The sequence below is a fragment of the Vitis vinifera genome, chromosome 11 (genome assembly GCF_030704535.1).
Source record: "Vitis vinifera cultivar Pinot Noir 40024 chromosome 11, ASM3070453v1".
NCBI lineage: Eukaryota > Viridiplantae > Streptophyta > Magnoliopsida > Vitales > Vitaceae > Vitis > Vitis vinifera.
In genome coordinates, this window is record NC_081815.1 from 16,605,249 (window position 1) to 16,626,426 (window position 21,178).

General features: G+C 32.6%; 1 non-coding gene across 1 annotated transcript; it reads left to right on the top strand.

The window, feature by feature from the left end:
* The first annotated feature begins 6,313 nt into the window (after positions 1 to 6,313).
* On the top strand, positions 6,314 to 6,415 carry MIR169M (microRNA MIR169m). The gene has a single exon (NR_127776.1). It is a non-coding gene; the product is annotated as a microRNA MIR169m (primary transcript).
* The last annotated feature ends 14,763 nt before the right edge of the window (positions 6,416 to 21,178 follow it).

A 21,178-nucleotide genomic window follows, 5' to 3' on the forward strand; every position in this document is an offset into this window, starting at 1 on the left:
AAAGTGTTGCGAAATCAGCCTTTTGTTGCGAGAATTTCGCAGCCTTTTTGTACAGTGCTATGGAATTCCTCCTAAAGCTACCCGATACATGCCGCAAGCTGGAACGCTGAGAACCTCAAGGTGGAAGCCAACTTCGCAGCCCTGCGAAGATAGCATGTTGTTGCGAAATGATTTTGCAGCCCTCTTGAGTGTCTGCGAAATCTCGCAGACACCATTTTCACCTGCGAAATGTTCCTGGAGCTTCCCGATATTTTTGCACCGACTCTTTTAGATATTTTTCTTCAGATTATTGTGTCTAAATTTCCATTTTCTCCTTGTATTCAGCCACTCATGTAAATTCCTTAGCTAGGAAGTATCCAAGGAAGGGTAAATTACCTTCCTATATAAACTCTCTTGCATCCACTGTAAGATGATCATATATGTAATCCATCGATCAATATATAGAATATACAGAGCCTTGCTCTATTTTTCCTTCTCTTTCATTTTTACTTTCTAGCCAACCAAACTCTGAGGATTTTTCCACAGAGGATGAGAGGCTAAGCTTTTTGTCTATTGGAGTAAGGAAAGCCGGGTAAGTTTCCACATACATAATTTGGAAGTTTTGTTGTTTTAGTTTTTAATGAAGAGAAAGTGTGACCCGTTAGTGATTTCTATGTTTTTAGTTAACTTAAAACACCTTAGAGTCACCTGGGCCAACACTTGGTAAGGCAAGTGATTTCCAACCATGGAAATGCACTAGTTTACCCCTTGCGAGCCTTTGGGAGGTGACTTGAAGGTAGGATTTTCTGGAATTGCCAACACTTGGTAAGCTTTTGGACTCCAAGGAGACATCCATTAGTTATCTCTTGCGAGCTTGAGAAGGGAAGTCTAAGGTTAAAGATCTCCTTGAATGGTAAGTGCTCGTGAGAGGTATGAGCCATTGCAAAGTGCATCAGTGAGAGGGATTTAGTGTTTGAATCCATTAATGGGAAGCATCTGTACAACACCGGTTGGAGAAGGAACTATATGTTAATTCTCTAATGCGAGGAAAATAAACAAGTGACCGAAACTCCCTATTTGTATGAGGAATCTGAGCCTAGTGATCTGAACTCCAAGAAACATTTTTCTTTGTAAGTAAAATCAGTTACTATTTTTGGTTAGTTTAAATCTAAACCTTTTTCATTCAAACATCTTTATGTTTTCTTTTAAAGCTAACCTTGAAATGAAAAGGCACCAATTCAGCTTTGAATTAATATCATTTGCAAAGTGAAAACCCATCCCAGTGAACGATCCTAGAGCCACTATGCTATAGTAGCTTTGTCTTTGCTACCCTAGTTCATGGTGTAATAGGTTATAAATTTTGTTGATTACTCCCTCAATCAAGGAGCACCAGCTGGACACGAATCAGCTGGCACACCAACTGGGCACGAATCAAACATTGTCAAACTCTCTTCCCCCTATCACTCCTAATCCTCACAATTAGATGACTTATTTCCACCTAAATTCTAGTGCATAAAGATTCAATGATTTAAGATTTTTCCCTAAGAAAACACACAAAGGAATACCTAGAAAAATCATTAACTACGACCAGGATATAACTTTTCCCACCTTTACTTTCCATGTAAATAGGCCTATAAGATCCATATGGAGAAGGTCTAAAGGCCTAGTGGTATTAATATTATTAACATTTTTGTTTGTACTTTTCTTTTGTTTACCTTTCATGCACTCACCACAAATAGGTTCGGGTTGACCACTCAACTTAGGGATTCCTCTAACTCTATCATTATTCACTATGTGAACAAGATCCCTATAATTTATGTGACCTAACCTTTGTGTCAAAGTTCAATGATATCTAGTTTTGCCCTACTGCATACACTAGAGACGTTTTAGGGTATATTGCATAATAATTATCCATTCTCTTATGTCTTGTGAAAATGACTTCTCCTTCTTTATTAATTACTTCACATAAGTTTTGAGAGAAGTTGACCGTATGATCATTGTCCCAAATTTGACTAATACTAAGAAGATTAGTCTGAAGACCATCTACATATAACACTCCATCTAATTTATGGCAATTGGGAATAGAGATACTACCCCTATCTCTCCTATGGGTTATACTCCCATCTCCAAAGGTGACATTACCTTAATTGAAATCCTCAAGAGAAGTGAATAAGGACTTATCACCTATCATAGCATCCACTATCAACATACCATTTACTAGGGGGTCTAGCTCTAATGGCAGTGAACACAACCTAACACTTAGGCCTATCTTTTCTCAACCAAACTTGTTTTACTTTAGGTGGAGACTTAGAGGAGCTTTACTAAGTTTTAGGCTTAGGATTAGATTTATTTCCTTTCCTAGTGTTCAGAATATTATTCTTTAGAGAATTAAAATCATTCAGTAGCCTATTCAGTTGAAACTCATACCTCTCAAGAAATCTAGTGTGGCACCTACGTTGAGTATGTCCAGACTTCTTATAGTGTGTGCAAAGTGAAGAAGTGTTAGGAGGTGTTGCTTGTTTAGGGGTTTCTTCCTTACTTTTTGCAAAAACAGTCTCTAGTAGTAGGATTTTCAGTCTAATTAATGTACCACAATTCTCTCTTATCATCATGGGACTTACATTTATCAAGAATTTTAACACTTTAGTCCCAAGGTGAAAATCTCATTAACAAGAGAAGATTTAATTTTCTCAATCTCTTGAGTGAGAACATTGTTTTTGTCAAGAAGAGAAAGATGTTTAGATTCAAGAAATTGAATTTCCTCAAGATAATTGGTCATTTCTTCGCTAAGCAATTCAAATTTAAAAATGAGCATCAAGAATATCACAATTTCTCAAATATTTTTTAATCAAATCTTGATACTCAATAGTAAGATTATCAAGGAAAGTAGCATTTTATTCATAAGTATATTCACACTCACCATCACTATCGTTATCACCATCACTATCGCTATCACTACCACTATCATGCACAAAATCAATAGATGCAACAATAGCTAAAAAATCATTTTGTTCATACCTAGCTTCTTCAAAGTCATAGAGTCAGTATCTTCAAAATCTGTGTCACTCTGAGTGGCATGCATGGATTTTTTAATGTCCTTGGGACTAGGACAATTAGTAGAAAAATGTCCTAAACCTCCACAATTAAAATATTCTATATTTTTACCTTTGGAGATTCCCTTATCCTTTTCTTTAGAGGATCTGTTGGTTCATTTTCCCTTTTTAGAATCTTGATTTTTATTGGATTTTTAAGACAATCTCATAGCATGTTTAATTCATTTAGCCATATGAGCAAGTCCATATCTACTTATGTTATTAGGAGTTTCAGTTTCCTTTTCTTTGTTCTCAAAAGCCTTGAAAGCAGACTCTTTAAGCCTTGAGAATTAGGAAGAGTCATCTCATAGGTCTTAATGGAACCAACAAGTTCATCAATTTCCATCGAATCAGTGACCTTACTTTCCTTTATAATAGTGACCTTAGGCCTAAATCTTTCTGAAAGGGATCCTAGGATTTTTCTTACCACTTTTAAATTAGGAATTGGTTTTCCAAGGTTAAAAAATGAATTTACAATATTGCTCAATTCATAATAAAAAGAAAAAAAAGTTTTGATTCTCTTGCATTCAAATATTTTCAAATCTAGAAGTGAGCATTTCTAACTTAGACATTTTCACTGCAAAAGTGCCTTTATGAGTGACTTGGAGAATAGCCTAGGCTTCCTTAGCACAAGCACAATTAGCTATTCTATGAAACTCATCAAGACTTACCCCATTAAATATGCTAAAGAGATCCTTAGCATTAGCTTTATTTCCATCATTATCTAATTTGTCCCATTATTGTTTGGGTTTTAACTCACTAGTGGGTTTCACATTCACTTCTATCTTCAATGGAGGTCCCCATCCAAATGCCACTTAATTCCAAACCCTCTCTCCTTGTATTTTTAGAAAATATTTCATTCGGGCTTTCCAATGGGGATAGTTACTTCCATCAAAGTATGGTGGACTACTTATGGGAGATCCAGATCTCTATTGTTCCATACTAGACTTGCAAGATCATTAAAATTTTGATTTTTATCCTACTCTAATAGCAATTGAAAAAATTGTTGTCCAGTAGGATAACACCTAGAGGAGGGTAAATGGGTGTTTTTAAAAAAATTAAATAGGGAGTTGAATTTTTAACCTAATTTTAACATGTGAGATATCAAGGATAATCCTTCTAATAAAAATAAACAAATAAGTATGCAATGGACACAAGAATTTTTACGTGAAAAACCCTCATAATAACTTAAAGATAAAAAAACCACGGGGTTTAAGACCTTAAATCTAAATCCACTATATAAGATGAAAGCATATAGATTTACCTAGTTATTTTACGCTAGAGACTTACTCTCAAAAGCCTACAACTTGATCCACATTTGTGACACAACAATCTCCAATTGTTTTAGTGAATACACCTCACTCTCTTTGAAGGGATGTAGGTCTTCCAACCCAAGATTCAATCTTTGAATCTTTCTTAGAGATTGGGAATGGTAGGACAAGTTAAGTTGAGTTTCTCTCAATGTATTCCACCAAAAAACACATTTAGGTAGGGTATATATAGGAAAAAAAAACTAGTGGAATTAGAATCAATTTAGAAATCATATTTTACCAAAAATAATTTCCAAACTAAAGAGTTTTACAAGGATTCAAAAATATTTCATATTTTAAATTGAAAAAGATTTGAAAAAAACTTTGGTTTTAAAATTCATTTTCAAATTAATTAAGACATTTTAACTTAATTAAAACTTCCAATTCAAACCTACCTTATTAGAAAAACTAACTTGCTATTACTCAACTCTTTTTAGACTTACTTGTGACTTTTCGGTTAAGCAAACAACAACCTTGAATCTAGAAAGTAGAGTAAGTTACTATTAAAAAGTTTCTTAAGCCAGAAAATAATTAGAACAAAATTACCAACATACAATATAGAATCATTGTCCTAATAGCCTTGGTGATGTCTGTGAAGCGGGTACTTGTTTGTGATGAATATGATGGGCAGAGGAGAAGGTGGGTTGGGATGTGTTACAGGATGTGGGTTGCAGAGGTATCATGGGTTTAGTTTCATGGGTGGTGAGATGGTGGAAGGTTCTGGATGAATTTAGTGGGCTCCATTTTGGTTTGAGACCTTGGTCATGGGCTGCAGCCAACGAGTTGAGTGGGTATGTGGGGAGGTCTTGGTAACGTAGGCGGTGTTTTGGGAGGAAGACGAGATGCTTTTATATGTATTGGTGGAGTTATTGCATGGATGGATGGTGATGGCCGTGAGGAGAAAGTTCAAGAAGATATGGTGTTGACGGTGTGTGTGTGAGGGACCCTTTTTTCTGGGCTGTGTGATGGGTTTGTGAGCCACATTCATGGTTAAAACTTCAAAAGTCAAAAATGGTGCCTGTTTCTTTCAGGGCGTTGGGAATATGCTCAAGAATTTTTGGAGTCATGCATATTCATCAGAACGTGATGCCTTATGCATGGAGTAGATATGTAGATGAAAAAAAAGAGAAGTTATAGCATGAAAAGAATCTATATATTTACTTTTCATTTTCGCAAAAGCACCTATAAATCACATGGATCGTGCTGTCACCTTTCAGAGAATTATCCCTCCTCAACCAACTGTTCTCTTCCAGAGTCTTAATTTACAAGCTCATAGTTGCTGTTTCAAGAAAGATTAAAGTGCGCAAACTTTAATCAACTAGACCAAATTGACATAGAGAATATACAGAGAGAATACCATGTAATAAAGATGCAGAAAAGAACACTAGGCTCACCTCTTCCCATCATTTTATGCTTCAACTTGCATGTGGCCAGTTCCTATTATGAGTCAATCTCTAAAATTTTAACAACTAACCCACATTGACATGCAGATCAAATTCCAAGCCTGGTCATTCTCTTTTTCTCCCTCTTTGTGATAGGTAAAAGATTAATTTGATTCCCTTGCACAAATCTAGCTCTCCAATCAGCTGCCAATGCCCCCTTTATGCTATATGCCAAGGGGTCCATATCTCTTGTATAAGAGGATATGGATGTATGAGAATATGGCCGATTCCCCATAAGTGGCATAGCAAACAGTTGCCTTATCTGATAGTTTGGTCAAACAGGGAATAACAGCATTACATGCCTCAATTTCTCTTATTTATAAATGTCAACCATACTGTGAAGCAAAACATGCAGATTAGAGAAGTTAGATACACGTGTATATGTCATGAAATTAGTAGCTCCCTAACATTTTGTATGAGTGGAAAATTTAAAAGTTGAGGTGCTTCATACTGTGTTCTTCTGTCTTAAGAGCTTTGCATGAAGAATAAAAGAGTGGAAGTGAGCCAAGGATGACTTGCCGGCAGCTGCAGCAAGGCATTAAGGTTTAACTGGCCATAACTGGCAAGCATCCGAGGCTCTGTTTCACCCTCTTCTTCTCATGCTAAGCTATGTAGACTTTGTCATTCTACCAAAAAGCTACTGCCAGCAAAGTAACTCCGTACTGCTACCAAACAACTTACTTTGTGGTTTGCTTCATTTTCCTTTTACATGCTATATATCATGGTTAATTGATATTCTTATCATCGTTCATGTAGGCTGGCAGCAAAGGTACTGAGGAAGACCCACCTTAGAATCACTCAATCATGGAATGAATTGACAGGAGCAAGTCACTCTAATCTTAACAATTGAATAGAAACTTGCTAAGAAATTTTCTTTTCCATTTCTCCTGGACCTTTGTTTGGTTCATTCCCATTGGAATTTATAACGTACTAGAATAAGTATCGATTATAAAGGACTCCCTGTGTCTAGTTTCCAGGATTTCCATATTTTTCTTTTTCATTTTTTTTTTCTTTTTTTGCTTTCTTTCTGTAGTTTGTTTAAATTGACATCCTCAAATATCCAAATTGCTAAGAGGAATTGCTTACAGTACTAAATATCAGAATAAAGAAAAAACATTAGCATGTTATTTTCAGTAGCGAATGATTTAGAAAAGCATTGCTAGATTTCATCTGTAGGGAAAAAACCAGGCATTCCTTGGTGAAACCCTGCATGCTCCTTGGTTTGGAAGCTGATAAGAACTAGAGATCACTAGAAGAGGAAGGGGAAGAACTTCCAAATTTCTCATTAATACTTCTTTGAATTGTTCCAAAATCTAGTGTCGTTAGCTCCCTGCATCTATACAGATTTGATCAAAACATAAGCTGTAGATTCCAACCCGGCCTAAGATATTGATGGTGATATCTATATAAACCTCGCAAAAGAGAAAAAGGGTATACTCCAATCAATCATGAGTGTAATTTCTGTGAAGAAACTGTAGAGGGAATGAGACCTAAAATAGAACCAAGTGTATGAAAACTTTCAGTTCAGACAAAATAAGGTCCAGCCTTGATCTACTAGCCTGTAGACAAGGATCAAGTTGACTTATTTAATAATTAAAGCACTGCAACTGCACCTCTATGTGCTCTTTCCACAGAATTCCACTGTGAGCGATAGTATATACCCAGCGTGAAGGGAAAGGAAGCAAAAGGGGTGAATTTGTCAATATAATGGACAAAAAATCGTTCGACCAGCAAGAACCATCCATCTCTCCTTGTATCTAATAATCAGCTGTTTGTTTAAAGAAGTCATCCTTGGAATTGAGATATTTTCGTATAATCTTCAAAAAAACAAAAGGCCAAAAAATAAAAAGGGACATACAACCCATATAGTGTAAACCTTGGCTTGCTTAGTGTTTCCTGTTTTTCAACATATAGAGCATAAATATCGACATAAATATAATGCAAATTCAAGTAATTAAGAACTTGTTTGAATATAATTTTGTTTTTAAAAAAATAGAAAATAATAGTACGTTGTATATAATTAATAATAATTCTTATATAAAAAATGTGTTTAATTACTTTTAAAATTGAAATAGCAAAGAATTTTAATACCTCAATTTTTTTAAATGGTTTTTAAAAATAATTATTAATTTAAAACAAATCTTAAAAAGTTTTTGTATTTTATTTTGAAATTTTATTATTACTTTTATATTTATATACCACACCTAAAATTTTCAAAACATTTTATTTAATCACACAATTTTTAAAATTTCTTTGAACTTTTTAAAAAATCTTTATTAAAGAAATAAATTCCTAATCAAACTATACTTGATACTTGAAATTTATTAATTTTAAAAAATAATTTAAAATTAAAAAAACAAATTAAATTAGTATTAGAAAGTCATGAAATTCAATAACAATAGAAAGTCATATATTAAAATTTATTTTAAATGATTTTGTTAGCTTTTTTCTTTAAATATATCATATTTTTGTAATTTTTTTCACTAGGCAAATAAACTCCAAATCAAACAAGACTAGATTCATTAATGAGTTTAATAATTTTTAAAAATAATTTAAAAATCAAATAGTGATCCAATTACTACTAGAAATTTATGAATAAAAATTGATTTAGAATGACTATATTGTTTCTCTTCTACAGACAATCATTTTTTTAAAAAAAAAATCACTAGGCAAATAAACTTCAAGCTAAATAAAACTTAATGTGTTGAATTTATTAATAAGTCTAGTAATTTTTAAAAATAATTTAAAACTCAAATAATGAATCTATTAATACAAAAATTTTATGAATAAAAGTTGGTTCACAATAACTTTGTTATTTTTTTTACATATAATTATATTTTTATAAATTCTCTAAATAAATAAGAAATGAACTTCAAATTAAGAAATAAAAAATTTTAAAAATAATTTATAACTAAAAAAAATAGATTTAATCACTACAAAAAATACCAGATCCAAATTGATATATTATGAGTAATGACTTTATTGTTTCTCTTATGCACGCAACTATATGTTTTTTTTATGAATTTTTCACTAGATAAATATATTCTAAATTAAGTGAAACATGATTAATATTTCAAATTTTTTAAAGAATCTTTTAATTTTTAAGTACAATTTAGAATTCAAAAAATTGGTTCAATTAATTACATATTAAAACAAAACATTCCATAACATTATGTTTGTAATTGAGTACTAAATAAATACATGTAATAAAAAATTTGCTCATTTACATATTGAAAAATTTAAACTTATTTGTTATTCATTTTAAAATAAAATATTATTAATCATTAGTCTTCTAAAATCATTATTATTCATTTTTAACCAAACAAAAAAATAATAATAATTATACTTTAACAAATATGTTAATATCTATATATTTCTAATTAACATGCACTAAAATAATTTTTTTATTAAAAATATGATTTATGATTTTATTATTTCATGTTTTACTAAAACCTATTTATTTTAAAATTTATTTATAATTATAAATCTATTTTCATTTTTAACAACACATGAATTAAATTTAATTAGTATTATATTTATTTTTTAAAACCTTTTTTTAAAAAAATAACTTGTTAAATATCCTTGTTTTTACAAAATACTAAAACACTGTGTTTTTTTTTCTTTTAACTTAAAAAATAGATTTAAAAACAAACATTAGAAAATATGGTGAAATACATCCTAAACTCAAAAATAAAAAAAATAAAAAATTATCTTTCTCCTAAAAATTCAACATTAGTTTGAATATATATATATATATATATATATATATATATATATATAACTAAATCCGCATGCATAACTGTAAATCCAAGATATATAGAAAAGTAAGAGACTATACCCTTCATATTGGAGTATTAGAGAGAATCAGTTTCAGTCAAAAGGTCCCTCAATGCATATTGTCTTTCCTTACAATTTCTCACAACTTTTATTATTTTCTTTCAACAATTTTTCAACAAAAAATAAAAATCACATGCAAGTATGAATGCAACAACACTCTTCCAACAATTTATAAATGCAATTCATATGAAAATGATTCAACATTCTCTAACCTGAATTCATAAAAGTAATTTTAACTCCAATTGACATATTTCCAATTACTACTTGATATCATTATCAAATTGAGCAAGAATTATTTAAGATTTCCTATGAATGATCAAACTTATATCAATTCATTTTTCACCCATCCAACATATATTCCTAAGTAACAAATGAGATCAATAATTAGAAATGAATAAATGTAGAATAAGAGAGAGACAATAAAACAAAAATTTTATGTGGAAAACCTTGTAAGGGATAAAAAGCCATGGGCCTACTACTAATCAAAACCTTTCACTATAAAGCACAACCAATGTGTACAAGGATTTACCTAGTTCAAGTCCACCAATCCTTCATAAGCTACTTGACCAGCACCCTCTCACTTCAACTACATGTCTTCATCTTCCGGAAAATACTTGAAGTCCACACCAAACTTAATCTCAGCTTTTTCTTTAAGTTCAATCAAGAAGAAATGAATTTTTTACCTAAACCCAACCAAATGAGAAAATTGAGAGATGAATGAATGATATGAATCAACCAATTTTCTTTTTCTTTTTTTTTTCTTTTTTTCTTTTTAAGAAAATCCAATTGAAAAACAATTTTGAAATCAATGTGAAAGAGGATTTTCTCAAAAACTAGACACTCTCCAACTATAAGGCTCCCTTTCCTAAACTAGAAGCATTTTGGTTAAATATGAAGGGGAACCCTTGATCCAATTGCTATAAAAAGGTCCAACAAAAGATGATCGATTTTACTTAAATCTAAATCGATAAGGCACATAAACACTTAGTTAAAAAAAACTATTGCCCTTGCCTCCTTAACTTAAAAAAAAAGTTCAAAAAACACTACAATTTTAAAAACTTGGTCCATTCAATTTCATCCGCCTACAACCTCAACTACATATCTTGGTTTCTTCAACATCTTGGTCTTTATTAGGTAAGTAGTCAAAGAAAGGATTCGAAAGACGGAGTTAGAAGGCACTTCAAAAAATTTTGTCCATAATTGCCAACCTAATTAAACTCTCAAATATTGTTTCAAAGAAGAAAATGGTAATGCATAGTACATTAAATTTGACATCCTATTCTTTTCGATGGGGTTTGTGTTGAAGTTGGTTGTGGGTGACCAAGTGGGTTGACTCAACCTGATCTAACAAAATAAGAAATGGGGGAGAATAGTTTCTAGGAGTAAAAACTACCGATAAATTGCCACTATATAATAATAATAATAAAAAATCTCTCTGTCTCACTCATTCTTTCTCTTTCTCTCTCTAAGAAAAGCATGAAAGAACACGCTTCTGTAAGAAAGTCCTTTTTCTTGAATTTCTTTCTTTTTTTTCTACGTGAAAGAAGATTAAGGCATTTCTGTTATGGAAATAGAGTGGTTCTCATTTTTTCCTTTGTAGTTCCATTAACAACTTGGGGTAGAGACTTCATCAATGAAACAACCAATCTAGATTTTGGGCATTTTAGAAGGTAATTTGAAGCCTTATTTCTATCATTAATATCAAAGCCCTGTTTAGGCTGTTTTTTTACCCTTTTTTTTTTGTTTGTTTTCTCTGTTTAAGAAGAAAAATAGAATATTTGGAAAAATAAAAAAATAAAAAATATTTTCTAACTGGTTAAAAAAAAAAACAAAGTTCATAGAAAAATAGATGAATAAATAAAACAAAAAATGATAAATATGTGGATAAATAAGTTTCTGAATGTATTTCCAAAAAAAAGGGATCCTTAAAATGAATAAATAAAGAAACAAAAAAAAGGATAAATATGGATGTGTTTCTAGGAAAAACAATAAACAAAAAAAAGAAATAAATATGGATGACAAAGTTCCTAAAAAAAATAGAGTTAAAAAAAATAAAAAGAGAAGGACAAAATCCACTTGAAATGAAAAAAAAATGGTGGAAAGTCCACCCTACCATGTAAGCTCTCCCTTAGGACATGGATTAAGACTCTTCCTTGTAATAAATAATATATATATAGATGAAAGGATAGTGCAAAATCAAAACTCAATCTCTCTCATAGATAGGGTCCCTTATTACTACTAGACTACTAGTACTTGATGTGATATAAATACTCTTTATTAGTATTATATCATTTAGAGCATACTTAAAAAGAAGGTAAAGCCATAATGTAAGAATGTTGGTTTAAACTTAGTGTCTAATATAAATTATTTAGGTTGTAGTCAAATTATGCATGTTGATTTATTCAAAACATAATTAGGCACCAATAGACAAATGTCTAATTTATTAAACAATGACAATAATTGGTTCCTTCCAATTAAATTTTTTTATTTGTTTAAATATTTAATTAAAGTATGAGTATATGTTATTAAAATTAAATTAATTAAAAAAAATTGTCAGGTTTGAAATAGTACGAACGAAGACAACTAGGAAAGTACTAAAGGGTAAAGGACCTTGGCCAAATTTGGATATGCTTATCAGCTACAAGAGGAACCCTAGCCATTCTATAGATGAACATGTGTATCATATCGTTAATATGATCAAGAGACTAGAAATGGTAAAAAAAATTTAGCCAAACTATAAGAAATGGTTTTTACAAATGTCATTAATAGAACTTGAGGTTAAAATTTTAGAACATATATGGGAATTCGTTCAATAAGGGCCTCAGGATTTGACAAATAAGTATTTTGATGACTTAGTAGACCTTTTTAAGGGATATTAGCAAATATGCTTTGTGAAGAATATCATTAAATGAATAATAATGCTTTCCGTTTCTCCTAACTTACGAAGTGTGAGTTTTTTTTAATCCAATCAAGTATAAAAATGTTAGAGGATTATAGTTATTAAAAACAATGTCTAGAGTTGCAGAAGACACTATGTATAATCCAAATATTGTTTCTTTTAGCTTTATGGGAGAAGATCAGTTTTTTTTTTTTTTTTTTTTATATATGTTACATTCTTCAAGCTTTGTATATAAAATGTAAATATTTGATATGTAAGACATGACATGTATATTTATCTTTTTTATGAATTAGTATGTCTTTTATTTACATGTCTTCAATTCTTTTATAAATATATATTGTTAACACATTCTAGTTGTACAATATTATTTCATGGAGTAGAAAGTTTTAGGTTAAAATGAAATATAAGTAATTTCTTAGCTAAAAATTAGAAATACTTGCATAGATTATTTCTAATTTGTAATAATTAAAATTGTATATAGAAGTTGATTGGGAACATAGTGAACTTTCATTTCTATTGCAATTTAAAGTTATTGCATATTAGAAGATAGTTAGAGCAAGTATGAGTACCTATATCCATAAAAGTATCAATCGATAAGATTGTACAATATCTCTATGTAGTTGAATATGTCAACTGCAACTAGGAACTGACTCATGCCCAATTGGTGTCTCAGCTGATTTGTGTTCAGCTGGTGCTCCTTGATTGAGGAAGTGATCAACAAAATTTATACCTATAACACCATACACTAGGGTAGCAAATACAAAGCTACTATAGTATAGTGGCTCTAGGATCGTTCACTGGGAATGATGAACAAGCAATCAAGGATACCAATTCCAAGTGAATTGGTCTTGTTTCATTTCACGGTTAGCTTAAGAAATAAAACACAAACTTTGATTGGTAAAGGTTGAGACTTAAACTAACTAACTTAACAGAAGTTTGGAATAATTTAGGAAGAAAAACATTCCTTGGAGATTTAGGTTCACTGGGGTGGTTCCTCATGCAAAATACATAGCTCCGGTCAGATGGTTCATTTCCTCGCATTAGAGATTCAACTTAGAGTCAATTCTCTAACCGGTGATGTACAGAGACTCCTTCAATTAGATTTCACTTTAATTCTCTCACTGATGCAACTTGCAATGGTTCATGCCTCTCACGAGCACTTACCATTCAAGGTGATCTTTAACCTTGGATTCCCCTTCACAAACTCGCAAGAGATAACTAATGGATGCCTCCTAAGAGTCCAAAAGCTTACCAAGTGTTGGTAATTCCAGAAAATCCTACCTTGAAGTCACATACCAGAGGCTCGCAAGGGGTAAACTAGTGCATTTCCACGGTTGGAAATCACTTGCCTTACCAAGTGTTGGCCTAGGTGACTCCAAGATGTTTTAAGTTAACTAAAAACATTGAAATCACTAAAGGATTTCACTTCCTCTTCATTACTAGCTAAAACCACAGAGTTTTGCATTCTTGCACTTGGAACCTTCCCCGGCAACCTTAGCTCCAAGGAATTGGAGGTTTAGTTACTCATTCTCTGGGGAAAACTCCTCAGAGAATTCATAACTTAGAAATAAAATGAAAATACAAAGTGAGAAGGTAAGGCAGTAGAAAGAAAAGACTTTACTTGCTTACCAAATGGTTACCGAAGGAACTCCTCCTCGAGAACATGCTCCCGAGAGGTATTTATATCAAAGCAATATAAAACTAATTATTACATAGATATTTGGTCTTTTTACTAACTTAAAAACTAAGGAATCATGTAATTGGTGGTTTACAAGGAGTATTTTGGGATTTAGACAACAAAAATCTAATGGAAAATATCTCCCAATGTCGGTAGCAAGCTTCGGGATGCTTCAGGAGCCATTTCGCAGGTGAAAAATGAGGCCTGCGAAATTTCGCAGACACCCAAGAGGGCTGCGAAATTATCTTGCAAGACCGAGCTATCTTCACTAGGCTGCAAAGTTGGCTTCCATCTTGAAGTTTCCAGCTCCCTTCTTGCGGCATGGTTCGTGCATCGTTAGAAGGAGAAACACCTTACTATACAAAAGTGCTGCGAAATTCTCGCAACACATGGCTGATTCCGCAACACTTTAGAGTGTCTGGCTTGTAATGGCTGCAACTTCTTCGTTTCAACTCCGAATTGCACACCGTTTGAAGCATTGGATTTTTGACTTCCTGAGCTTTGAAATGGTATATAGCTTGCATCATTTGGACTTCAGAAAGTGCTCCAAAAGTGGCTGCTACGACTGTTATCAAGAATATGCTCCATGACAGATTCTCTTTGCTTTTTCTCCTTGCAATCTGGATTCACTCTTGGCAATTGAATTCTAAGCTTTGCCCAAGATTCCTCATAGCTCTCCTCATTCTTGACTTGCTTTGGTGATCAAAATACTAACAAAAACACCAAAACTTACACAAAGTGATCAAAATTGCTTTAAAGGATCCTTAACATGTCAATTGAGTTAAAAGGCCTAAACTACTACTCAAAAGTGTTAAAAAGGATTAATTAAAGGCTATCAAATAGCACTTTTTGAGTAGTAATCAGGAACATCATAGTAGAATTAAACAAGGCTGAGAAATTGAATGGTGATAATTATGAGATTTGGTATCGCAAAGTTCAATATGTCCTTGAAGAGCAAGAGGTTCTTGACAAATTGAATCATGTTATGGAAGAACCTAAACAAGAGAACTCTACTCAACATATAAGGGATCAAGAGGTTTATGTGGCATGGACGAAAAAAATTCTTTAGCTTGCATTTTGTTATTGAGTTGTATGTAGGATGATCTCTTAATAGATTATGATGTAGACAAAACTATTCATGAGATGTGGAAAGCTCTATAGGAGAAGTATGGTGGAATTTCAGCTACAAAGTTTAGAGAACTTGTAATGAAATTTGGAAAAGATGCGACCAAACCATACAATGAAACAACATCTCAGGGAGATGAAAAGAATGATAAGAGAGCTTAAGACATCTAGGCATGTCCTCACTGATGAGCAACAAGTTGAAGTGGCCATAAGATCTTTTACCAAAGAGTTGAGAACATATGGTGGTAAACATGACACATAATGAGAGTGTCAAGAATTTTAATGATATAGTTAGCCATCTTGAATTGGAATTTGAGTGACTTGTGGTTTAAGCCTAGTGAACAAGCTTATGTAGCTAAATCTAGTTCTCGCAAAACTTTCGGATTTAAGCATAATAAAAAATTCTTTAAGAAGAATAAGAAATCTAATGATGCTTCAAATAAAGGGAAGTTTGGGGCATGCAAGAAGTTCAAGCATGCTAAAAGTGAAAAGTGCAAGTTGAAATACTATAACTATGGCAATAAGGCTCACTTCGTTCATGAGTGCACTATGCCGAAACAGGTATGGTCATGCTCAAATAACTCATGTGTTTATGTTTCTAGTTATGTAATGTTAACTAAATATTTCATTTATAGCCTGTAAACTTAGCGATCACCAACCATATAGCTAGAGATCAAAGAGCATATGTAGAGGTTCAACGAATTAGTTCTGGTACAATATGCATCTATGTAGGAAACAACTCCAAAGTTGAGGTCAATGGTATTGGAATGTGCAAATTGGAATTGTGTAAAGGACATAACCCATTCTTGCATGATGCTCTTTATGCTCTGGATATTCGACAAAACTTGGTTGTTGTGTCAATCCTTCTTGGTTTAGGTTTTAGTTTGAATTTCATCATTTGGTGATGGAGTTGTATTTGGGAACAACATACTTTGGTTTTGGATTTAGTTTGGATGATTTTATGGTCTTGACATTGATAACTATGTGTTGTCTAATACTAATGATAATTATTATTCGTTGATGACTTCTTTTAGAAATACATGTGATAATGTGATCATATGGCATGCTAGACTTGGGCATATTGGATAAGAAAGAATGAATAGACTAGTTAGAGAAAATATTCTAGGTTAATTCACTAAAATTGATATGCCAACTTGTGAATATTGTTTAACTAGTAAACAACAAGAAAACCATTCAAAAAGGGAACTATAACTAAAACACCATTACAATTGATCCATTCTGATAGTTGTGGTCCTATGAGTTTAAAGCAAGGCATAGTGCCTTGTATTTCATCACATTTATAAATGTCTTTACTCATTATGATTATGTTTATCTGATTTCTCATAAGTCTAAAGCATTAGATTATTTTAGACTCTATATTAATTTAGTTGAGAATTAGTTGGACAAAAGGATTAAAATATTAAGAAAAAACTAGGGTAAAGAATATCTATTACAACAATATAAAAATTTATATGATGAAAGGGGTATTAGTAGACAATTGACTATTTCAAGGACTCCACAACAAAACGATATTGTTGAGATGAGAAATAGAATGTTGTTAGAGATTATTAGGTCAATGATGGCTCAAGCAAATTTCCTCATTCCATATTGGGAAGATGCATTGCTAACTGCTACTTATGTACTTAATCGAGTACCCTAAAAGTCTATTAGATTTACTTTGTATGAGTTATGGAATAATCAAAAGTCTGATCATACCAATTTGCAACCATGGGGGTTAGCGACTTATGTTCATAATCTTTCTCATAAATATGGAAAATTGGGTCCTAAAGGAAGGACATGTATCTTTATAAGATATGGTGAACACTCTAAAGGGTATGTGTTCATAGGTGAGCATGAAGATAGAACAATAATTGAATTAGAATCATGAGATGTCACGTTCTTAGAGGATGATTTCCCATCAGTGGGTGCAATTGATAGGGATTTACATCTTTATGATGGTGTAATTGATAGGGATTTTCATCTTTATGAAATGATAGATCATGACATATGATCTACACTCAAACAACAATTGATGCTTGAACCTAGTAGGAGTGAACTAAAACATATAGCAAGTACAGTAACTCAATATTCCTTTATGATGATTTGAGATTAAAGGAAAAGTTCAAATTATAACTCAATATGATGATGTTGAACCTAAGTCGATTTAAGAGGCTCTTATTTTTCCAACCAAGGATAAATGGAAAATGGAAGAGGAATTGGAGTCAATGCATAAGAATCAAGTCTAGGACTTGGTTGATCTGCCTTTGGATGAAAAGGCTATTAGGAATAAATGGGTTCTTAAAATAAAATGAAATGCAAATGGATCCATTGAAAATTATAAAGCTCGACTATAGGCTAAAGGTTACAACCAACAATAAGGTATAGACTATGAGGAAATTTTCTCTCGAGTAGTTAGGTTTGCTTCAATTCACCTCATTCTAGCTATAGTAACTCATGTGGATTTACAACTACACCAAATTAATATTGATTACTACTCAAAAAGTGCTATTTCATAGCTTGTAATTAACTCTTTTAAACACTTTTGAGTAGTAGTTATTGCCTTTTAACCCAATTAACATGTTAAGGGCCCTTGCAATCGTTTCTAATCAAATTGTGTTAAGTTTTGGTGTTTTTGATAGTTTTTTGCTCACCAAAGCAATTTAAGAATGAGGGAGAGCTGTATATAGTTCATAGCAAAGCTTTTGGAAGCTCAAATTCATGAAGAAACCAAGCTTTGGAGCTCCATAGCCCTTTGCCAAAGTCGTTCAAAGTATGCAAGGAGAGAAGCAAGGAGAGAGGAAAAACAGAGTGAAGAAAATAGAGGATAGCAGCTGCAGTCTTCTTTTATACTTTTGGAGCACTTCCCGAAGTCCATTTTCTACATGCTATATACCATTTCAAAGCTCAGGAAGTCAAGAATCCAACGCTTCAAACCGTGTATGATTTGGAGCTGAAATGAGGAAGTTACAGCCTTTGGAAGATGACTGCTCCAAGCTGAAGGAAGGATTCAGCAAAGTGTTGCGAAATCAGCCTTTTGTTGCGAGAATTTCGCAGCCTTTTTGTACAGTGTTGAGGATTCCCTCCTGAAGTTACCCGATATATGCGACACGCTGGAAGCTGAGCACCTCAAGATGAAAGCCAACTTCGCAGCCCTGTGAGAATAGCTTGTTGTTGCGAAGTGATTTCGCAGCCCTCTTAGGTGTCTGCAAAATCTCGCAGACACCATTTTCACCTGCGAAATGGTCCTTAATGCTTCCCGATATTTGCCACCGACTCTTTTGGATATTTTTCTTCAGATATTTTGGTATAAATTTCCATTTTCTCCTTGTATTCAGCCACTCATGTAATTCCTTAGTTAGGAAGTATCCAAGGAAGGGTAAATTACCTTCCTATATAAACTCTCTTGTAAACACTCTTAGGAGACGCTCGGAGATATATGTAATATAGATTTATAAATATATAGAATATACAGAGTCTTGCTCTGTTGTTTTTCTTCTCTTTCATTTTCATTTTCTTGCTAGCCAACCAAACTCTGAGGATTTTTCCTCAGAGGATGAGAGGTTAAGCTTTTTGTCTCTTGGAGTAAGGAAAGCCGGGTAAGTTTCCACATGCATAATTTGGCAGTTTTGTTGTTTTAGTTTTTAATGAAGAGAAAGTGTGACCTATTAATGGTTTTTATCTTTTTAGTTAACTTAAAATGCCTTTAATTCACCTGGGCCAACACTTGGTAAGGCAAGTGATCTCCAACCATAGAGATGCACTAGTTTACCCCTTGCGAGCCTCTGGGAGGTGACTTGTAGGTAGGATTTTCTGGAATTGCCAACACTTAGTAAGCTTTTGGACTCCAAGGAGACATCCATTAGTTATCTCTTGCGAGCTTTTGAAGGGAAGTTCAAGGTTAAAGATCACCTTGAATGGCAAGTGCTAGGTGAGAGGCATGAACCATTGCAAGGTGCATCAGTGAGAGGGATTTAGTGTTTAAACCCATTAATGGGAAGCATCTGTACAGCACCGGTTAGAGAATTGACTATATGTTAATTCTCTAATGTGAGGAAAAGAAACAAGTGACCGAAACTCTCCTTTTTGTATGAGGAACCTGAGCCTAGTGATCTAAACTCCAAGAAAAATTTTTCTTTGTAAGTAAAATCAGTTACTATTTGTGGTTAGTTTAAAACCAAACCTTTTCCAACTAATCTTTATGTTTTCTTTTAAAGCTAACCATTGAAATGAAAAGGCACCAATTCAGCTTTGAATTAATATCATTTGTGAAGTGAAAACCCATCCCAGTGAACGATCCTAGAGCCACTATGCTATAATAGCTTTGTCTTTGCTACCCTAGTGTATGGTGTAATAGGTTATAAATTTTGTTGATTAATCCCTCAATCAAGGAGCACCAGCTGGACACGAATCAGCTAAGATACCAATTGGGCATGAATCAAATGGCGTCGTTGCCGGGGATCGAACTTCGAATCAAATGGTGCCATTGCCACTGCCACTACTAGGGACGAATCAAATATTAAGACAACTTTACTTAATGAAGAGTTGAATGAATAAATCTATATGGAACAACCAATAGGTTTCATTATCCAAGGCTAAGAACACAAAGTGTGCAAGTTAAATCAATCGATTTATGACCTTAAACAATCATCCATGCATTGGTACTTGAGATTTCATTGTACAATAACTTTGTATGATTTCACAATGATTGATGAAGACCATTGTGTTTATATTAAGTAACATAAAGATAAATATGTGTTATTATCTTTATATGTGGATGATATACTTATAATTGGAAATGATTTGAAGTTTGTTCAAACCATTAAAAGATGGTTGTTATCTACTTTAAGATGGAAAATATGGGAGAAGCATCTTATATTTTTGGACTAAAGATCCATAGAGATCATTCTAACAAAATAATGGCTCTTTCACTAGAACACTATATTAAGAAAATCCTTGAATGATTTAATATGCAGGATTGCAATCCCATTGACATTCCATTTGCAAGAGGTGAAAAACTAAGCAAATAAATGGGTTCAAAAACTCTAGAAGAAAAAAGGAAAATGAGTAATGTTCTTTACTCTAGTGTTGTTAGGAGTCAAATGTACGATACGATGTGAACAAGACCAGACACCTGCTATGCTATCAAGATGGTTAGCCGCTACCAAGTAAATCCTAGAATGATGTATTGGAAAAAGAGAATTCTTAAGTATCTAAAAAAAAAGCACTATGGACAATTTCCTTTGTTATCAAAGCAAAGAATTGTGCTTGGTAGGTTATTCTGATGTCGATTGGCATGTGATCTAGATGGATGTTGAAAAATGATAAAGCACTTGATACCACTTGAAAAACTATTGAAAGTCTAATAGGGAACACCTAAAGGGGGGTAAATGGGTGATTTAAAATTTTAAACAAAGATTTATATGTTATATTCAATTTTACTTATCCTAAGATATTACAAAGATATTTAGGATATCCAAAAAGGAGTTCACCCCAAATCTTTATTGATAAAAACTTCATTTTTATGTTTAATTGATACCCTGTGATTAGTTAGGGATAAGGTAATAATAATGGATAAGGTAATATTATTATTAATATATGAAATATATATTAAGATATGTTAGGGATAATAATAACCACTAGAATAACCAACCTAACAAACTTAATAACAATCCAAACAAATCAATCAAAAGATATTGTGAGAGTAGTTAGAGACAACAATAATTGGTTATAACTATAACCACCACAACCACCAAGATAACCAATCCAACAACCTCCATAACAAACTAACCAATTAATCATAAGGTTATAAATATCAT